Source organism: Ischnura elegans, chromosome 9 (genome assembly GCF_921293095.1).
Source record: "Ischnura elegans chromosome 9, ioIscEleg1.1, whole genome shotgun sequence".
Lineage (NCBI taxonomy): Eukaryota > Metazoa > Arthropoda > Insecta > Odonata > Coenagrionidae > Ischnura > Ischnura elegans.
This window is the reverse complement of record NC_060254.1, coordinates 105262347-105285354: the sequence shown is the minus strand read 5'-3', so window position 1 is coordinate 105285354 and position 23008 is coordinate 105262347. Positions and strand designations below refer to the sequence as shown.

At 35.3% G+C, this 23008-nt stretch overlaps 1 long non-coding RNA gene across 1 annotated transcript; it reads left to right on the top strand.

Annotated features, from left to right (window-relative positions):
* The first annotated feature begins 13732 nt into the window (after positions 1–13732).
* LOC124165189 lies at positions 13733–15718 on the top strand. Its single transcript, XR_006866156.1, has 3 exons — positions 13733–13765; positions 14957–15189; positions 15632–15718. It is a non-coding gene; the product is annotated as an uncharacterized LOC124165189 (long non-coding RNA).
* Positions 15719–23008: the final 7290 nt, after the last annotated feature.

Sequence of the window (23008 nt, the reverse complement as noted above, 5' to 3'; positions counted from 1 at the left end):
CATACAATGAAATAAATTACTCACTTTATATTTTTTTACACTTCGCTGTTGGCAATTCTGCACGAGAGTAATAACGTGGTAAAGATGGGGTAAAGCTTACTGGGGTAAATTCGCCCCAAGTTACCAGAAAATTTTCCGTCTAAATTATCTTTTGTGCTGACTGGGTAGTTACTCCATATGAATATCTAGTGCAGATGCGCAAGAAAACTTTATTTGCAGGCTTATTACATCGATATAGAGATGGGTTTAACGTGCTGGGTGATATCCTTAGCATGGATTGGGTCTAGTATCACGGCTTTTATCACATGTTACTAAACATGATCGCGAATGATTATACCTCAGGAATACCTCTAATTAAAGTTTTAATGTGTCGAAATACACAAACATCTCCTTACAGCTGTGATATCTATGATAATATCCCTGTAAACACAATGAGTTGCAGCAACGTTGCAGTCAGGTTGCACGAGGTTGCAGAGGTTGCAGGGCTGTTGAGGTCTCTTTGCAACGTCCTGGCAACGTTGCAGACAGGTTGCACGAGGTTGCAGAGCTACTTAGGTCTCTTTGCAACGTTGCAGACAGGTTGCTTTGCAACGTCCTTACAACAATTTTCCCTCATTCATTAAAATATGAAAATATTGAGCTAAAAGAATAGGTACCCACACAGCAGAGGATATTCCTGGAATATCCTATTTTGATCCCTTATATTCCTATTTCGTCCCAGAGACATTGCGAACCATTGTGGGATATTCGCGGTATATATTTTGACAGTAGGCTTTTGTGTATGTAATAACTGAGTCACAGTTGTTACAGTGTGTTTCATCATTTCTTTTCGGAACACCCAAGAACGCCGTCCACCTGGGGTGCTACGAAATGCAGATTAATTAAAAAATCAATCAATTCCCTTAAGATGTAAAAAAAATCCTGCCATGATAAGTTTTCCTCGTTTCATAAAGAAGAATGTTCTTCGAAATGTGATTTCACTCGTGCTTTTTAATCTACTAAGGCGATGATACAAAAAAGATATATTTCCCAGTGGGATTTATTCCTCAAGTCATAAGGCGAAACTTAATTTTTCGCCTACCAAGATTTAGACTCCCGCCCGCGATGTCGAGCTATCGATTGTGGATACCATCGATGGTCGATTCCACCAATAGTCGATTTCCATCGAGAGAAAAACAACATGCCAACGGCCATGGCCGTTTGATGGCCGTTGTCGTATTCATGTGCACATTAATAATGTTACGTGAACTGTATTGTGTTCTTCGTGAGCGGAATTGATCCTGCCGAAGCATATCAGCCTCTTAAGTTCTTCTTTTACTTGTTTCACCAGCACCTAGGCAATCATCTACTGTTACTACGTAATTTTGTAGTGTTATGTTTGCGAAACTTCTCCAACAAAAGTTTATCAACAGCTGAAGTTCTACTTTTGCTTCCTTCATCAGAATCTGGGTAAGTAGAAGTGTTGCTTATTGCAACATTTTTTATTTTAAATGAAGCATATTCTTAATATTTTCAACCTTCTCACACTTCCTGAGACAGCTCAGTCAATCCATCTTCTGTGGATTGAAAAACATTGCATATGCATAAACTTAAATTTATTTTAATGCTTGACGCATTGCATCACCGTAGTGTGGGAGGATTATGAAGAAAAACTTCTCGGCTTTACTATTTATCGAGTCATTTAAAGTTATTTACATTTTTTATAGTGTTTATTTTTCATTTAGGTGTAGTGGGTTTAAGTGTAGCTTCATGTCAAAAACATCTTCATGATGATGTAAAAAGTTTTGGATCAAAGTTCCAATCAGGTAATTGTTATTAAAAGAAAACATTTCAATCAATTTTGTGTCTCATTTTTGATAATTTTTTGTAGTTAAAGATGTCACTGTGATTTTGTTAAAGAGGGGATAAGTAATGGGATTTGATTTGTTGGAGGCAAGTCTATTTGTGCACATTACTCAGGGATAAAACCATTGGGCCATAATGATAAAGTGAATATCAGTTTATCTGTGGTAATATTATTAATACCCAGCCCAGTATAGGAAATGGTTTAGATTCATCTTCCTTTATGTTTGCTTGAAGCACTTTTCAATAGAGTGATCAAAGACTTTGAGATGCGTTGGCTCCCTAATATTGTTTTCTTCTAAGCAAGCAGACTGTTTGATCTTGATTCCAATTATGCAGGGTATCCCATTTATCTTGACCACCCGAAATAACTTTTTGTTCAGATGGAAGTTCAAAAATGTGTCAAGCAAATGTTCATAAGCCCTCAGGGGGACATTAATCAGCATGACTGCCTTCCTTGTATCTTTGTTTCTACAAAGATTTGAAGAGTGGTATGTCTTTTTTAAATGACACCCTATATTTTTTATGAACGACTGGTGTAGTAGTTCCAATACCCGCCTTCCTGCACTAAGTGCTATTGAGTCAGACATTTTTCATAACACTGTGTTTATGTTAATGGTCCACTGTGCTACATTTTTGAATAAGTCTTTAGGAGAGGAAATGAACTGCCAAATAAAAAATATAGGGTGCCATTTTAAAAAGACATACCGCTGTTCATATCTTTGTAAATAATAAAGCTAAAAGGAAGTCAATCATGCTAATTAATGTCCCCCTGACGGCTAATGAACATTTGCTTGACACATTTTTGAATTTCCATCTGGACAAAAAGTTATTTCGGGTGATCAAGATAAATGGGACACCCAGTATTCTTCATGTAAAATTGTCATAGTGGATGTGTACAGCCTTTGGTTCAATGAATTATCCCTAATATAATAATTTTTATTTCAGATTGATTTTTTGAAAAGAGTTGGGGGTTCTACTCCACCAGATGCAACAAGGCGTGGGTTGAGAGCATCATTCTTAGATGATATTGCAAAATATTATTTATTGGATGGCCTTAAAGGGAACATAAAGTTTGGACAGACACACATTCATTTGGCTCTAAGCTGTAAGTAAAGTTTTCAAATTTCTATTAATTAAATACTTCAATGAGACCAACATATGTCAGTAGCTTAGGTATTTTCCTTGAGAGCTATCAGCAATCCATCCTTGCATTTTGTTGAAATTCTTGCAAGGACATTACTTTTGTTATTTTGTGCTGTCCAGCGCCCAGAATTGAATTATGCTCTCTAGTCTCTTGGGTTGTATTCAAAGTTAGTACTCTCCCTTTCAATACAACCCTAGCATTCGATTATTTTTATTACCATTCCTATGATTTTCAAGATTGGCTGTTCTAAAAAATATCATGAGATAATTTCTGTTTTCTTTGAATGACATTCAATTATTGTTGTGCTTGCTTATTTCATTAACATTTGGACTAAACTTTTATTTCTCTAAAGTAAAGAAACCACTCTCCAGCCTTAAATTTATCAGGTGGATTTTGTGGGAAAATTAACTGCTTACGCCTTAATTATCGAGGTCATTTCAAGATCTCATGTAATGACAGTAATGATAATAGAATCGCTTAAGAAAATGACTAAGTATATGCAGCCAAGCTCGTGTCTCAAACCCTTGTTTGTCATTTCATATGAAGTAATTTGCCAACTCTTGCCTCATAGAAAGTCCAAATTTGTGGGCTCTGACCTAGGTGGCAAGTGCAATACTAATCCTGCTGATTTCATCAGCTGACCATCACATCTTATTGGTTATGTGCATCTATTTAAAAATGGCCCTATAAAAACTACTGCCTTAATTATATTATAGTCAATTTACTTCTCACCTTTATAATAAGATGAAAAGTACATTATACATATTTTTTAGTAATGTAAACTTCTTCTGGTCCCATAGTTATTTCTGAAGACCTTCTTCAGTATTTAAAGAGAATTGAGAAGACGCAGCTGGAAATTTTAAAGGAAATTCGGGCTTTGAAAAGAGCTAAGTCGAACTGCCAGATGCCAGATGAAAGTGACAACGACTTATTATTGACCTGGAAATTCCCCATGGATACATTGGAAGAATTTGATGCCCTGGAGGTGGAACTCCTCAAAAAGCCATTCCACGCAGCTCTGGTAAAATAAAACTTTTGAGTGTCATTTGTTTGATGGGCTTTTATAAGTAGCTATTTGTGAGTTTTTTTGTGTTGTAAAAATTCCTCTGATTTTTCAGACTGTAGAGTTATGCAGACGAGGTCGGAATAACATTACTGAGGGTGTTTTCGGCATGTTATACCACCTAATTACCAATAACCTTGGTCGGAGATTTTCATTTTTCGGCCATTCCAAAATGAACACTAAAAAAATCCAGTTCTGTGCCACCAGAACGTGTGCCTGTATTATTGGTATGTTGTGCTTATAAAATTATTTCAAAATGGGAACTGTTCAATAAAACTACTTGTGTCTAAAATCCTTACTAAAATTTAATTTCAGATGCTTTCCGTTGCAAGCCCACATTAAAGGAATATGGCCATAAGCACACAAAGGAGAAGGCAATTGACTGGTTCAGGCACGCTGAGTCAAGGCATCAGAGGGTGGAGGAAAGGAAAACAAATTGTAAATAAGGAATAATAAAAAAATTTCCTTTGAAACGACACAATTTAAAGTATTATTTATTAAAGGTTGCATCACCCCTATGAAAAAATTGTATAAAACCGTATAAAATTTCTATACAGTTTATACAGGTTGTATACAATTTGTATACATTGTATACAAATTGTATACAAATTGTATAAACTGTATTAATTCACATGCTGTATACAGCATATACAATTTGTATACAATGTATACAATTTATATACAATGTATACAATTTGTACACAATGTATACAATTTGTATAACAGTAATTCAAAGTAGGCCTCAAAAACTGAAGTCCAAAAATCAACTTAGTAGGGGACCAAAATAATGTTCCACATTCAAGAGTTCAATTGCTTCTAAAGATCACGAATCGCGTTTTAAACAAGATTCTTGGAGATCCATCAATGTTAGCCATTCAATGCCACTTGGAAAATTTTCAACCGAGGCGTCAAAAATTGAAGTCCAAAAATCAACTTAGTAGGGGACCAAAATAATGTTCCAAATTCAAGAGTTCAATTGCTTCTAAAGATCATGAAATGCGTTTTAAACAAGATTCTTGGAGACCCATCAATGTTAGCCATTCAATGCCACTTGGAAAATTTTCAACCGAGGCGTCAAAAATTTAAGTCCAAAAATGAACTTAGTAGGGGACCAAAATAATGTTCCAAATTCGAGAGTTCAATTGCTTCTAAAGATCATGAAATGCGTTTTAAACAAGATTCTTGGAGACCCATCAATGTTAGCCATTCAATGCCACTTGGAAAATTTTCAACCGAGGCGTCAAAAATTTAAGTCCAAAAATGAACTTAGTAGGGGACCAAAATAATGTTCCACATTCAAGAGTTCAATTGCTTCTAAAGATCATGAATCGCGTTTTAAACCAGATTCTCGGAGATGCATCAACGCTAGTCATTCAATGCCACTTGGAAAATTTTCTACCGAGGCGTCAAAAATTGAAGTCCAAAAATCAACTTAGTAGGGGACCAAAATAATGTTCCAAATTCAAGAGTTCAATTGCTTCTAAAGATCATGAAATGCGTTTTAAACAAGATTATTGGAGACCCATCAATGTTAGCCATTCAATGCCACTTGGAAAATTTTCAACCGAGGCGACAAAAATTGAAGTCCAAAAATCAACTTAGTAGGGGACCAAAATAATGTTCCAAATTCGAGAGTTCAATTGCTTCTAAAGATCATGAATCGCGTTTTAAACCAGATTCTCGGAGATGCATCAACGCTAGTCATTCAATGCCACTTCGAAAATTTTCCATACCCATAGCCTCCATAGTGTCCCCTTGTCCCGTTTGTAGGAAGCGGTACGAAGGTTTTACACAGTACACTTGCAAATTCATATGCATCGATAAAATTGTATCACATACGCCCAAATTTCCTAAAAACTCGTGATTTAATATATGACACAGTAGTCATTTTGTTTCTGGATACTCTGGATAAAAAAAATTCATATCCGTTGTGGGACTATTTTCTTTTGCGGATGGGGCCATAGCCACCGAGAAAGAGAGCCCGCGGAAGGATCGCCCAGGATCGCCGTTGGAGATTACGTGGTTTACGTTATGTTTTACCATATTCCTTGGATTTTTGTGGTTAAGTTGGTGAAAATTAGAGTTTTTGTGAATAGTGAAGTTTCCGTTATTCTTTAATTTCATTCGGTGGGCTTCAGAAACTTGTTTGTGAGGCATTTTTGTTAAATATGCCTTTCTCGTGTGTGGTGCCGGTATGCGAAGGAAACTCCCAAAGTTCAAGTTTTTACCTTTCCTATAGATCTTCATGGATTGAAGAAGAAGTGTATTTTGGCGATAAGAAGAGACAATTTCACCCCTACGGAAAACATTAAGGTATGTACCCTTTCTCCCTGAAATTCTTTGGACGTAATTTCTAGTTAAAAGTGGCTTCATGATGTTGATGTACAGGACTGAAAGTGGTGATTTAAAATATTGTAGCAGCAATTCATTTGGAAATTCTTACATTTCAGTTGTGTTCGTTGTATTCGGATCTGTCGTGCAACAATTGCTCTATGAAAAATGTTCTTAATTATAATATATGCATTACTAGTACCTATATTTTATAACTTTCATTTATAAATATGTCTTAATATTTTTACTTAAAATCTTTTCTTTTTTAAGAAGAAGAGAATCCAAATAAAAGATTAAATCCAGAGAAAAGTTTCTAAAATGTTTACGGCCTAAAATGGACAGGTTTCCTAATTTTGAAACCTTAAGAATGTTAAACTCGAGACAAATAAGACTGTAGTTTCCTGTCTTATGTAATCTGCTTGTTACCTACAAGAGACAATTTCTTGCTACAATGAAATTTTTATATACTTCATTACCACAGTAGCAGTGCAGGAGAGCATGTCAGTCCCTGAAAAAGATGTGGAGGTGGCTATCAGAAACTCACTAAGGCACGCCAAGTGACAGCAACAACACGGTTGCAGGGGGAGAAGAAAATTAAGTACATAATACTTATGTAGTTTCTTGTGTTGTATTATTTCACCAAAGAAGCCCAATAAATATTGTGTATGGAATTGAAGCCTAATTTATTTAAATTCTTGTCTGGACCTATTATTTAGATACTATTATCGAACGAAATTCAGTCCTAACCTAAACGTGTGTTAAAGGTGTCCGTGTGCTGTGTGGGAAGTACCTTGTAGACGTTTATTTTTTTATGAGTAAGTGATGTTTTACTTTGAATTAATTACATGCTATTCTTAATTTCCACTGTTTAACTTGAGAATCCCCTATTTATCATTTAAAAATCTGGTATTGAATGGTTGGTTAGTTTTCAGTTTAACAATGTTTAAAGGATTATAATGTTATATTTTGGACAGCATTCACTCCATTTTTATTTATGCCTTTGTATGAATGTGGGTTCCTAGAGGAAGTGTGGTAAGGGAAATGGTCTGTTGGAATAATTTTTTTGAGTGTTTCTTTATGACCTGAGATGAAATGAGGAAGAAAATGGGTAGTATTACTCCACCTATTTTGGATGAGGTATTCCTAGGTCTTCTTTCATACAGTTTGTATACAATTCTTATTCAGCCCGTATACAGCCCATGTACAATTCTTATGCTGCCCATGTTCAATTCTTATACAGCCCATGTACAATTCGAATACAGCGTGTATGTAATTTGTATAAAAATGCATATTTTTATACAAATTGTATATGTACACTCATTTTTGTATATAACTTGTTTACAGACTGTATAACATCTGTATAGAGATTTTATACAATCTGTATTGAGACTGTATACAACTTGTATAACATTCTATACAGAATGTATACAAAAATTTTATACAATTTTATACAGGTTTTATACAATTTTTTCATAGGGTAGGTCTTCTTTCATACAATCCGTATGCAATTCTTATTCAGCCCATATACAATTTTATACAGCCCATATACAATTCTTATACAGCCTGTATATAATTTGTATAAAATGTATATTTTTATACAAATTGTATACACTCATTTTTGTATATAACGTATACAGACTGTATAAAATCTGTATAGAGATTTTATACAATCTGTATAGAGACTGTATACAACTTGTATATAATTCTATACAGAATGTATACAAAATTTTTATACAATTTTATACAGGTTTTATACAATTTTTTCATAGGGGCACGTTACGCTTCTGGTGGCGAAGATTTGTGAAAATGTAGTAAGGATTAAATTTTGGCAGTAAATTGGTTGACGTGAGACGTAGCTGCAACCTATATGGTTTACAGAAGGTTGCAGGCAGGTTGCAATCATGTTACGTGTCACGTTGCAAAGATGTTGTGAAGACGTTGTGAAAACGTAGTACGGAGGACGTTTGGCAGTAAATAAGACGTTGTCACAACGTTGCATGGAACTCCCAGTTGGTTGCCGTGAGACGTTGCTGCAACGTTGTGGCAACCATTATGGTTTACAGGGATGCGATTCAATCAATGTCTTTGATGCACCAGCTAACGGGTAGTATTGCAATTTAAAGCAGGAAAAAAACAGAAAAATGAACGTAAACAAAATTAAAACGTTATCGCCATCACAAATAATGAAAACAAAATCATTTCTACTAACTTATCTTTTATGTAAGGCCTGTTTAAGAATCTTTCAACTGCAAATGTGTATCGGTATAAACATAAGAGGAACGATAGACCGTTCGATAGATCACGAAACACTTGGTAAATTCTATCAAACCAAATTTGCATAGCAATGTAGAGTTTGATAATTTTTACCAAACAAGCAATCACCTTCGTAAAATTAATCATAACTTCGATAAAAGTTATCAAACTCAGAATCGTATTGAATTAATTCGGTTATTTTTACGAAACTCTTCCGTACAATTGACCAAATTATGCAATACCAAAATGTTTGATGAAATATATCAAGAGCTCACGCTAGCGTTTGGTAAAATAAATCAAGTGCTTAATAATTTGCATCAAAGTTTAAGTATATTTAACAAAAATACTACCTATCACACCAGTTCGATAGTTTTAATCAAATCATTTTTTTCCGTGTAGCATCCTGCGTCGTATCAGCGCTCAGAGCCTCGCCCCAAGGTCACCTCACTTGCGGCAGCGGGAACCAGAACGACGTCACACGGGAGTTTTCCCGGCATTCATGCTTACCCGTCGCGTTTTCGCGCGCTTGAAATTTTTCAATTTTCATTTAATCGCGAAAAATAGGTATCGTAATTTAAAAATCTAAAAGCGTGAAATACGTACTCCAGGAGTAATAATCTGAATAAAAAAACAATAGCAAACCACCCTATTTCTCATGGGAAGGACGTCGAAATTTGTGGAGTATATATGACAAGATTGTGTGAGGGTGCTTCCGTATAGTTGTTACCGTGGCTGTTCCCGTTATGCTTGAACTAACATCTCATATTAATACGAATATTTAGGATGTGCTCTATAGAATCAACTGTATTACGCACGTTACCACGCCTAATTCCGATGTAACTGCGATGCCAATGGTCATGCACGCAATCATATCAAACTACACAAATTGTTATACTTTCAAACCCACGGACACATTTCCAATGCATAATGCTACATATTTGTAAGTCATTACGCCATGCATTCCAACTTGTTTAACGTTCTTTTTGCCAAATTACTCGTCCAAATAACAACGCAAATGAACTTGCACCGACAGTGATACAGTCTGCGCATTTATTGTCTAATTTACACGAGAATTAAAGTCACTTACACCAATATTACTCTATCAGAATATCCACATGCATCAGCACTCATGAAATAAAGTGGTATTATTTTATTAGAACCAAATACTTAATAAAAACAGCATTATTATCACCATTCGCAACCGGAATGAGCTTCCTTCACCTATAGCCCACTCGACTTCTATCCTTTGGTCGATAGGAAGCCAGTCTGAAACGCACGGATTGCCTGGCCGCTAGGAAGTGACGTAGAATCCGCGTCAAGTCTCCCGATTCGCTCGGAAGGGGAGACTCTGAAACAACCCCCAGCAGTTTTTCTATCATCCGAAGCCCAGTGTTGAGTTGCGAGGGTGTGCTTGGAACGGGGCGAGCCCGAGTTTTCAAGTTTTCTGTTCCTTTGCATAGAAAGTGAAAGGAAATCAAAGAGGAAAAAGAATATGAAGACCAATTTCTGAGAAAAGAGGAAGCATATCTTTTGAGGGATGGTGGAAATGAAGTACTAGGAATAATGGTGAGTATATAAATCCGTTTTAAATGTGCTACATTATTAACAGTTTAAATATCTTTCGAAACGTATTTTCATCCATGTAAAATCTTTAAAAATGTAATGAAGCTAATAAATAGACTATCAAATTATTTTAACCATTTTGGTCATTCCAAACCTGCTACAAAAGATGTAATTTACACGGTAGAAGGAGAAACTGCTTTAAAGTAAGTACCTCTCGATAATGTATCGGCTTTGACTATAATATATTAATTTTTTGGAACCAAGCATTGAAAATAAGATGAATATAGAGAATATACTGCACATTATCAGTTGGGTTCTAGGTTTCACCATTTCCTTTTAAATTCTTGCTGACGCTAACCAAGAATAAATATTTCACCGAGTAGGTAATATAACGTGCATATCTTCATTTCGTGTCTAAATATTTTCAAAAGTAACCGCTGTGTCATCAAAACACGATACGAAAAGTATCACGTTGGTTAATTTTTCTCGCATTTCCGGAAAATGTGTTTCTCGATAAATTAAAACCGAGGGAAAAAACTACGGGAAGTTATTTTCTTATAAAAGATATTCTAACTATTGAAATTACTATTACTAATTATTGCGTGAGTCACCGAAAATAAAGAATTTTTACTTGAAATTATATCACTGCAATATCATTAAGCAGGGGAAGATTTTTGGTCGCTGTAATACAGAGATGACGTCTAGATTACCAAATTTAATCGTTACATATCTCCTATTTGCGTAAATATGCTTGTTGTGTGCAAAAAATATATACATGAAATACATTAAACCTGCGAATCATTTTTACAAGTATAAGACAAGAAGACTTTAAGAAGTATAAGACAATTTCATTTACATTTAATCTGGTACACTCCTCCACAGATGTCTTTAGGGTGTGTTCTTTCATTTTGACGAGGATATTCGAATCTGGTCATGATGCTGTGTTTTTGGAGGGCTGCCACTCCTCCACAATGCAGCGGCGGTGATTCCTACATCGACCAAACATCACGAGCACTGAAATGCCGAGTCCAACCCTGTACAAAATAAACTCCTCCATTGTGGGGGGGTCTACCCTCCAATGAGGGTAAGGGAAGGATAGGTGTACCCTTCCTATAACTTTCAGCAACGGTACACGAAGGGTATTTTAGAACATTGGTGGGTAAGCCCTCTCCTTCCTGGAGTTTAAGGAAAGGGTTCTGCCAGCCTCAACGAAGGGTACAGGAAGGGTAGGACTAATATAAAAACTAAAAATCCATAAATTAACATGAAAATTTAAAAAAAATCGCTAAGCAACTAAATTAAACTAATGGGGATGAATTATAACAGTGATTTCTAAAATTATAAGACAGAAAAAAATTGACCGAACATGGTCTTGAACCCAGAACCTACATATAGGAGGATGAAAAACTAGTACCTTAACAACCTTGGCTATCGAAGTAGTACTTAGGAAAGGCTTCTCAACGGATCATATACTACAAAATCTTAAGATGAGATTCGCACCTGAGTCTATGTGGAAGAAAGCTGTGACATTTATCAACCACACTCATTTCGTTTCAGAAAATAAGATCGGCATACAAATACCGAACATCACTCCCCCCATGTCCCATTGTCAGCCACACAACTAGGTTACATCCTAAAAATGTGAATGAAAGAACTTCTAACTGAGCTTTTTTCACACAATTATATAATCTATTGTGTACAGTGGCGTAACCAGGAATTTCGTTCGGGGGGAGGGGGGGGGTGTCCAAAACCGGGTGGGGAAATTTTTGAAAAACAGGATACCAAGTATTGGGTTTTCAACTAATTCCAACACTTTTCATGATCGAAAAAACTTCAATAGTTAAAGAAATATTTTTAAATTCATTATTTTTCAATATTTTGTTTTCTTTTATGAAGGAAAATGATTGTGTTTTTATATTTCGGGGGGCGGAGGGTACGATTCAAAGACTGCTTACGTTCTTGTACAGAACTCAATGCTCTTTAGCAGGTGAAAGTAGCTGAGGAGGCAATGTCGATATGTTTTCCTCAGTTATAAATGCTAAGTCCCAAGGAAGCCCCAGTGAAAATTTTGTATACAATTTCTATACAGGATGTATACAATGTACACATTTTGTATACAATTGTATACAGCTGTATAGAATGTATAAAATGTGTAAATTGTACACAATGTATACAATTTTATACAGAATGTGTACAATGTGCACATTTAGTATACAATTGTATACAGCTGTATAGAATGCATAAAATGTGTAAATTGTATACTATGTATACAATTTTATACAGAATGTGTACAATGTGCAAATTTTGTATGAATTTGTATAAAGCTGTATAAAATGTTTAATTTGTATAAATTTTATACATTTTATGAAAATTTATACAGTTGTGTAGGCTGTATAAAATTTGTACATTTTATACAATGTAAAGGTATGCGTACATCAATGTGTAAATATCTGGGTTTGGGAGTTAAAGCACCACAACTATGCTCATTTTCTATTCTTTACACCGTAACGCATTTTTACTTTAAAAAATGGTGTTAAAATTGTTGCTAATAATTTTTAAACTTAAGAAATTATTATAAACACCAAAGAATTCCAATAAACCATTCCTTTATTGTTGGTTAACTGAATTAAATTAAAGAAATTGTAATATTTTGAAAATGTTTCTAAAATTGTTGCTAACTTGGTTTAAACATTAGTAATCGTTATAAACATAATAGAATAAGAGTATCACTCATTCCACGTTCCTCAACCGTATAAAATGTGGGAATTCTTAATTTTTGTAAAAGTTGCTAAATTTGTTTACATTTAAGTAATTGTTATAATCAACAAAAAGGCTCAGCCAACTCTTCTCAACCATACAACATGCGGAAATTGTTAAATTTTTAAAAGTTGCTAGCTTTATTTAAACTTTACATTTTCTTATGAACAATGTAGATTAATAAGTTATTAATTTGCTGTTTTGTAACCCGTAAGGTATGTAGAAATCGTTAATGCTGGTAAATGTTATTAGCATTGTTGCTAACTTTGTTTAAACTTAGTTAATTGTTATAAACAATAGTAAACTTCAAAATAGCATTCATTTGTTGTTCTGAAACTATAGAAGGGGTGAAAATGTAAAAAAATAAATTCTCGCATAAAATCTCGCAAGTGAGCACGCTTCTTATTCCCGCCGATTATATTCAAATAATCGATTATGCAAAATAATCGGATGTCCATAATCGATTCAATAATCGCAATAATCGAAAGCAAATAATCGATTATTACGTACAATCGATTTCTTTGCCCATCTTTTGTTACCGTTATTTTGTGATGGCGAATTTAGCTGTGATGAAAAATATTGATTAGTAGCAAATATACGTTGAAGTATGCTATGGAAGAAGAAAATAATCCGTGCTTCGTAGTGAATACTGACAAAAAGGGATTGAAAGAATACTGTTTCATGCACAATTGAATCAACGCCTGAATAAGTTTTTGAATTCCCGGAAACAGTGGCTTTTAGCGTCACGAAGAGATTTAAGAAGTTGCCATTGTCAGCATCAACCCATCTCTGCTGTGCTGCATGTTAATGTAAGTAAATGGAACATTTTTTTTCCATTCGATACTTATGTATGATTAATGAACCGCCAATTACTATCCATTAATTATTTAAGATTACTCATTATTTTATTCTCAGGGTAATTACAATTTAGCATGGTCTTTACTTTCGCTGGCATAGTGAAAAGAATCCATTCAGACGGTTAAAGTTGAAATATCAGGGTTCTCGCAGTAGAATCCACTTTGTTAACAGTTCTTTATGACATTAGTCTCAACCTCAATTAACTCATTTATGAATGATTTATCTTGAAAATGAGTAACTATTTGGAATATGTCGAGGAATAATAGCAATTAATAAGCTGTTCTAAACATATAGCCATCAGTTGAACTCTCTCCGATCGTTATAATTTAGGCATTGATTTGTGCTTTAGTACATTTTAACAGACAATCCACTTGGCTTAGTGTGTAGTTTTATGGGGAAACACAAGTGCTGCTGCTAGAGCATTCTCTATGCAAAAAAGAGCCTTGAAAGTTATGGCAAATGTGTCCATCAGGTCTCCTGGAAAGCCATTATTTCTAAAATATAATATAATGACACTACCAAGTATGTACATTTTTTACTGTGCATTATTTGTAAAAAAGAACCCTACCTTATTTTTACCAAACTCCTCGGTTCATGCCTATCTGACCCGTGGGAGTGAAAATATACATATTTTACAACAATTATGTGCCAAAAGAGGTCCACATCACTCTGCCTCGCTCATTTTTAACAAATTGCCTACGAGTATAAAACATATTTCAAATATTAATGTTTTTAAGACAGAATTTAAAAAATTTTTACAGCCTAAGGGTTATTATAATGTAAATGAATTCTTGTCTGATAGTGTATGACAACATGTATGTTTTGATGTTCTATGTCACATGTTTGACCCATGGAACAATAAAGATATTATTATTATTACATATTGCACTCAAGGGCATAAGTAACACGTTTCTAAGTTGTTTCTGTACAATAAGATTGCAATCCTTAAAATTTTTGTTATGTAATCAATTACTCGTGTTTGTTGATAGAAAAATTAGTGGTATATTAAAATCTATGGTTATCACCTGTTTGATAAGCATGTAGGCAGGATTTATGATGATTAAGTACCAAGTCTGCTAAGGAAGTATAATGTAAGCAAATCAATTGGTATTAGTGTATTTATAACAATTTTATATTTACAGGCTGCAGTAAATTAAAACAACATAATAGCCAGTGCCTCATGTGGATGGGAGGAATGGCACCTGGGTTTTCTCACTTGGAGAGGAAAGTAGGTGCTTTATTGGCTTGTGACCCAAAGCAAAAGGGTGCTGCTGTGGAGGAGATGAAATTCAGCCAATTGCCATTGACATCAGATGAGGATTTCATCAAACTCTGCCGTAGGATAAGTGAAGATCCCTCATTTGAGCCAAAGGTGGTAAGTGAATAATGATAATTTGTGTGCTGCCATCCTGATTCAAACAATGTATGATTTTTTAAATGAAAGAACAATTAAGTTTTTGTAAGAAAGTTTCATAAGAGTTTCATTTGTAAGAAAGTTTCAGAAGTATATCTTGAGCTCGCCAGACATTCGTAGGTGCTTGGAATTCCAACTGCTATAAAAATACTCAAGTACAACATAATTTTGAAGTGGGTATGGATTAATGTCCAATGAAATATTAAAAAATTATGGTATGATTATGGTATGATTGGATTTTTGTTATTTCATATGCACTTGTGCACACATACTACATGTGCATACTAACCATGACAACTGTGTTAATTTCATTGGTGAATTTTTCTTCTGGCTGAAAACATGATTTTTATTATTCTTGTATTAGCTGTTAACTCTTCATTGATTTGGTCTTTTTTATCTCTAGATGCAATGTTTGGTAGCAGTTGAATGAGCACTTCTACAAAATATGTTGCGTCGTCTTAGAATGACAATGTAGCAGAGCTGTAAGCCCTTACAGGCAAACTTCAGAAGAATTCGGTTAAGAAATCATTTTATAGCACTCCAGTGTGTCCTGTTATTTTTTGTGAGTGCATCCAACAAGATATTCTAAGATTATTATAATAATTGATCATTGAAATGAACTTTTTACTTATTACATTAAGTGATATTAACAATGTTTTTTATAATTTTATAGGTGTATGCAGAAGGGTCGACCGTGATGCATCAGATGTGGAGCTGAAAGGGTGTCTGAGTAATTGGCTCAACCAGGCTAAAGTCGGGAAAATAAGATAGTAAGTAGTTGCTTCTCATTTCTCTGCCACACTAATTCGATCATCCCAGACATTTTCTTCATATTTTCCATTCCCTCTTACAATAGGTATACACTATAATGTTCCATGATGTATCATTTCACATGGAGTAATTACTATTTTCTCTTCAGGGATTGGCAGGATAAACAGACTGAGGATCAGGCTGATGAAGACAATAATTTTGCTTAATAAGTTCATCAGTAACGATCTATAAGTATGTAACCATGTAAGTTCCATGCGCAACCTTGTACTCCCATAACTAAACAAGAATTCAAAAGAATGAAGTTTTAATTTTACATTCTCACAGCCAATCAGCATACTTGTGAATGTTTTGATGAAATTCGAGCAATATGTTTTTACCTTTTGAAGATTTCTGTATTTTAGTTATTAAGGTAAAACCACCAGTAGTTGACACTGCACTAGTAGTTGACACTTATAATAAAAAAATACAATAACAAGAGGAATAAAGGTGCCAGATGATTAATATTTTTCTGTCTGTGTAGTGTAGCTCTCTAGTGGTGTGTATGTGAACTACTGTACCGCCATCTTTAACAGCAGTCTAACCACAATCATCTGATGACAACAGCCCATGTTTTTCAATTGATTAATGTGATTTCGTTGTGGAGTTTGCTAAGAACAAGCTGAAAGGTAAGCATTGAAAATTTAAACACCAATTATAATTTTGATTAAGGAGATGTTTAATACTTTGTTTTAGACTCTAAAGTATACAAACAGTTTTCAAAATAACCTGTAAATTAAAAAAAAATGGCTGTTTGGCATCATGTCAACTACTGAAACTTTAGATGACATAGTATTGAGTGGTTGACACCGTGTGTCAACTACTCAGGAGTAATATAATTTAATAATTCTGCTTTATTTGAGTGTTATTTAACTGCTTACATTGTTGAACTGTGTATTATAACCTCTAAAACATTTTCAAAGTATTGTATCCAATAGTTGACAGGGGGTGTCAACTATTGGAGTTACAATGTGTCAACTTCTGAATTACTCCCTCTTTCATTTTCAGATGCCTCCAACAAAGGGAAATTTTAGAAATTATACTCAAGAGGTAATGGAAGCAGCTGTGGAAGATGTAAGGTTGCATAAAACACCATATAAAACTGCAGCTAAAAAATTTAATGTTCCAAGCTGTACGACAAAAATTGGTGACTTGCTGCCCACAGCCAAAGACAGACTACAGCACGACCTTCATGAAGGTGTTTACAAGGTCCCTTGCTCATGTGGAAAAGCATACATCGGTGAGACTTGCCGTTCACTCAAGATACGGATGCAAGAGCACCGAAGGGCAACGAAAAACAGGCAATTCCAGCTGTCTGCCATATCGGAGCACGCCTGGACCCCGGGACATGACATTAAGTTTGACGACGCCAAGATAATAGTGAAAGAAGGCAGATATTTTCCCAGACTCATCCGCGAATCCATTGAGATAGCCCGGACGGACAATTTTAACAGAGACGACGGCTACCATCTGGATGCCCATTGGAGGAGGCTCATTAGGCGGACCAATAGGAGAGCGGCAGCCACAACTGGCGGGACTGACCCCCTATATAAGGAGGACGAAAATCGTGGACCGGCATCATCTTCGACCTGAAGACGCTGGCAGCAGTGCCAGCGAAACTGTTGTCATCACCAACAAACCGACGCGGTTGCACGGGAAATATGGAGAAATTGGAACCTGAACACCGCGGAAATCTACGTAGTCACATTGTAAGCCTCTACGGGGAGGATGTGGACAGGCTGATCAGAAGATTTGAGAAATTGAGGGGGAAGAAAGGAAGGCTTTTGTCTTCCTTAGCCTTTCTTCTTCGCTGCCGGGACACGGACACGATTCCTGTATGTGTGGAAATAAGTCATCATCTGAAAACGAGTTCTGCCAAAAGGATCTTGCTTCGAGCCAGCAAGGCCCTGCTTAGGGAACGCGTGCATCATACTCGCCTCTCACTCCACCGCTGCTCCGAAGAACTATACAAGATTCACTTACAGTTGAGCAGCTCATTGAATGCAACCGATTGGGACAAGATTGAGAAGATAACTTATTTCACATCTCTACAGCTCTAACTCTGGCATAGAAGAGGTGCCATCAGACAGTGACAGTGATTTTAAAGATGAGAGCGATGAGGAAAACATACATGAGAAAAACCTAAAGAAACCAGTAGAGAGGAAATTAGGGGAGTATGTAGTTTTTTCTTATGAAGAAGAGTTATTTCCGGGGGTTATAACTGATGTTTGTGAAACAGCTGCTACTATTACAGCTATGAAAAAATCTGGGAGACTCTGGAAATGGCCAGAAAAAGAGGATAAATTGGACTACGAACGGGAAACTGTATTATACCACATTGACGAGCCTTTAAAAATGAGTACCACGAGAAATGTTTACTCAGTCCCGGAACTTAAATTTTTATGGGATTAACTTCTTGCATTCTGATAGCTTAGCACAATTTATATTCATTTTTTTTTAACTTAATTAACTAGAGAATGAGCCTAAGTTATGTAATACGTTAACATTCAATTTTTGTATTTTTCTACAACTTTTATCATTCATTTCATTCCTGTATTCATACAAGGTAGGCAAAAATTCATTTATTAAACCTTTTCTCATTTAAAACATATGTAAACTACTAAAGAGTGTCAATAAATAAAGAGTGTATTGAAATAAAGAGTTTTATAAAGTGTGTCAACTACTGAAAATAAAATGTGTCAACTACTAAATATTCTTGTTTTCGCTTGGTGTCAACTACTAGACCTGTGCCCGTTAACAAAAAAAAAATTTATAATAATTCACATTCATTTTATTAATGTTATTCTTGTGACAGTACGATAGAGGAATACTTTGTACAGCTATCAGTAACTTTAAGTTTCCCCTACAGTGAATTCGGTTTAAGTAATGTTAACAAACAGACATATAAATCCTTAAGGTGTCAACTACTGGTGGTTTTACCTTACCATGTGTGGCCTAGGGGGTCATAAATTTTTTAAAGTGTTTCTGTCTTTGATGTTTCCTATTCAGTTTGTAAGTATTTCACTCACTTCATTAATAATGATTAACTATCGATGACTAGATATCTACTTTCGGTATGTCCACCGCTGCCTCAGCATGTACATAATTAATGAGAAAAATAAATTCTTCAGCATTTATTTGTTGCCCATTTTATTAAATAAATTTAGCTCCCAAATTCTGTGCATGTGAAATGACTAACAATTGATAGAGTGGAAAATTTTAAATTTTGTTGTTCTAAATTAATCATTATTTAGGAGAGCATTTTAAAAGCAGAAATTTTAAGTCAGTTTTTCCTCAGCAAGTGTCACTACAGAAATGGTAGGTGTGGAACTAGTTTTCCTAGTATGTAGCAATGTGACACTACACATTTTCAGCAGGTGTGATGTGACAAGTTTGATGCGACAAGTTTGCTGCAAGTTTGATGCGACAAGTGTGCTGCATGTTTGAAAAAGCATAACAAGGCGGTTTGATTCAAGCTTGCAGGCTTGTCATGACAAGCTTTCTGCAAACTTACAACTATGTCGTGACAAGCTTGCAGCAAGTTTAGCATGCTATCTGGGATCAATGTTAACACACATAAAGAACTCAGAACAATATTTCAATTGCCAGCTCACTGAAGAGTCCATGAACTAATATTGTCCACCAACAAGAAGATAAAGGTATCACCAATTATCAATGGGAACACAAATTAAGAACTCAAAAGAGTAATCTAATTGCCAGCTCACTGAAGAGTCCATCAGCTAACATTGTTCATCACAGGAAGCTAAAGTTCTAAATACAAATGTATACAATTTTATACAGGATTTCCTGTATAAAACTGTACACAATTGTATACAAAATGTGTACATTGTATACAAATTTGGCTTCATACAATTGTATACAGTGTATACAATTTACACATTTTCATACACTGTATACAATTGTATACATTTCATACAATTGCATACGTTTCATACATTTGTATACATTTCATACAATTGTATACATTTCATACAGTTGTATACATTTCATACAATTGTATACATTTCATACAATTGTATACATTTCATACAATTGTATACAGTGTATGAAAATGTGTAAATTGTATACACTGTATACAATTGTATGAAGCCAAATTTGTATACAATGTACACATTTTGTATACAATTGTGTACAGGTTTATACAGGAAATCCTGTATGAAATTGTATACAATTGTATACAAAATTTTCACTGGGGAGGGTAGACGAAGGATTTTTCTATCCTTCCCTTCCCCTTAATAGTGGGTAGGGCGTGGGTTGTGCAAGGGTAATTACCCACCATGAAGGCTACTACCCTTCCTTTACCCTTCCTTAACCCACCATGGTGGAGTTTATTTTTATCAGGGAAGAGCACAGAAGGCACGTAAAAAATAGACATTTCACCCAGTCAGCGGCGGCGGAACACCAATGGAGTGGACCGACGCACAATATTGGCTTTGACGACGCCTCTCTTTTGTACAAAGAAGGCCGCTACTACCCGAGAATAATCAGGGAGGCAATTGAGATCGCCAAAACAACGAAGAACTTCAACCGTGAAGACGGCTACAATCTCGCCAGCGCGTGGAAAAGGGTCTTCAAAGATCCCGACCAATCAGGGCACACCTCCACAAAAAAGGCGGCAAACGGGGTGTTTATAAGATGAACAACTTTCTGCATCGACAGTTCAGTGGACCTGAGGAAGCCAACTGGAACGTTGGCGAAATATTGTCCTACAAAATGGATAAACGCGGAAGAATACCCGAAAAAAGCACTAAATATCATCACAATCTCCACGGAAGCCTACTTGAAAACATCAGGTAGATTCATTAAGTGTAACTGTAGAAAGTTTTCTGCATAATGATGCTACTAGAAGTTTATGACAACAAAATGTAATTTCATTAAAAATTCTTCAATACTAACATCTCCGCCTTGGAAAGAAGTTAAAATGTCTGAGGAGCATTACAAGATCAATTTTTCTCCATTTCTTTTATGTCACCATGAAGAGGCTAGCGGATAGGAGAGAAGAATTGAGTACTGCGTCAAATCAATCTTAGGATTGTTGACTAATAGTTATGATTTCATACCTATAATCCCTTGGTACCTAGAAGAGCAGAAATATTCAACTCAAGTCAACTATATATTCAACAGAAGCTCCAACAACGTTAACTATTGCCCAAACGTAGCAGGATGGATTTTGTCAACACATTGGCATTAATATCTACAATTGGAATAAGAGAGAGATTCTTCTGTGGGACAATATTGGATGTAATTTTTTATTCAACGTCCAAGAGACAGCGGAAGAAATTTATTCGAAGGTCACAATTGCTCATATCAATGACGAAACGGCGACACTGATTGAAAGATTGAACACTAATCCGACGTAAATATACCCGTGTGAAAAGGATAGATATTATTGGACACTTAAATACGCCGATATAATCTGCAATTAAGATTTTATTCGGTTATAAACAGTTTGATATTTAATCAGAATAAATAGCTTATATTCATATTTATCGAGAGGAATTTACATGATTTCTATGCTCAGATTTAATTTTTTTAAATAACACGCGTAAATTTTCCATGTTTTTTTTATTTCTGCCGCGTAAAATATCCTCCTTGAACTATTGAAGGGGTGAAGTAAATAGAGGGCGTGAACAAACAAATTGGAAATCCGAAAATTATTACAGCCAAAACTGGCAGCGCACTAATATTTAGACGACGGATATTTATATGCGTATAAATTAACCCCGCTAAATCAACAAGGATCGAAACAATCAATTCTAATCCGTGGCAATAAAAATTCACGCAGAGAAAAAAATACCCGCATGAAAATTACCGGCCACCGCCACTCCATGTAGATAATTTCAGCGAAAATACTTTTACTAATTTGAAAATACGGCACTTTATTGATTCTTAGAACAGTATACATATTTGCAATGAAATGAATCATAATATATATATATGCACAGCCGCATGCTTTTCCTCACAACAATGCCCTCAGAAGACGATAGCCGCACGTTGCTAGGAGTGCGTTAATATGCCTTTAATCCTCGTAAAAGGTACTCGTAGCAACAGTGCATACGCATAAAAACGCCAGTTTTTTGAGGAAACAGTTTTCAATATGGGTAATACCATACGTAAGTAACAAAACAACTTCTAAACTTTATTATATCGTGTAATACGCCCTTAAGAATATATATTTTTCCCATTTTTTGTTCAAATACATCCCACAGAGATAGCTGCTTAGCAACCAGGATCTGGTTCTCTCAAAAATAATTTTATGTCCACGAACTCGCATTTTCATTGGTTTTCGGGTAAATTTACTCAAGGAAGAGATTGCTAGAGCCCCGTATAAAGGTGTTATTTCCCAGCCTCAATTTTCCTGGCGGAAATTTATCGTAGTCATGAATTATTTAATCGATTTCCTTTCCGGTAAGTCTCCAGCAATTCCGTTGCATTGTATTACTCCTTCAAAGTCAAAAACCGGACATGAAGATCATATTTATCATGAATCGAACATGTAATCGATGCATATAATGATTTTTTGTGGCGTTTGCTGGGAATTTTTTCTCCGGTCGATGACATATCTAGATAAACATATTCCTTTGCAAACATCTTCCCAATAATTTCTATGTGAAGGCATATTAATGAACGACTTGCTAGAATAACGGATACAAATAGTTTTTTAAACTCACACTGACAATAAGCCATATTAGCCCCTCTTTAGGAAAACACTAAAGTAGTACTCTAGTAGTAGTATTTTAGAGCTATGGAATTTTTGTGAGTTAGTACAGAGTCGTAACTGGATTGATTCCCAAGTGAAGTAGATGGGTCCTTGGCATTGCAAGGGTGCAATAGAGCCTTGATAACCTCACTAGGTGTTACACATATAAGACACTTAGGGTCCCTAATGCCCAACTGTTCACTTAGATTCCCCATGAGGAACCCAGGTGAATGCTTCTTCTCCAATTCTTCT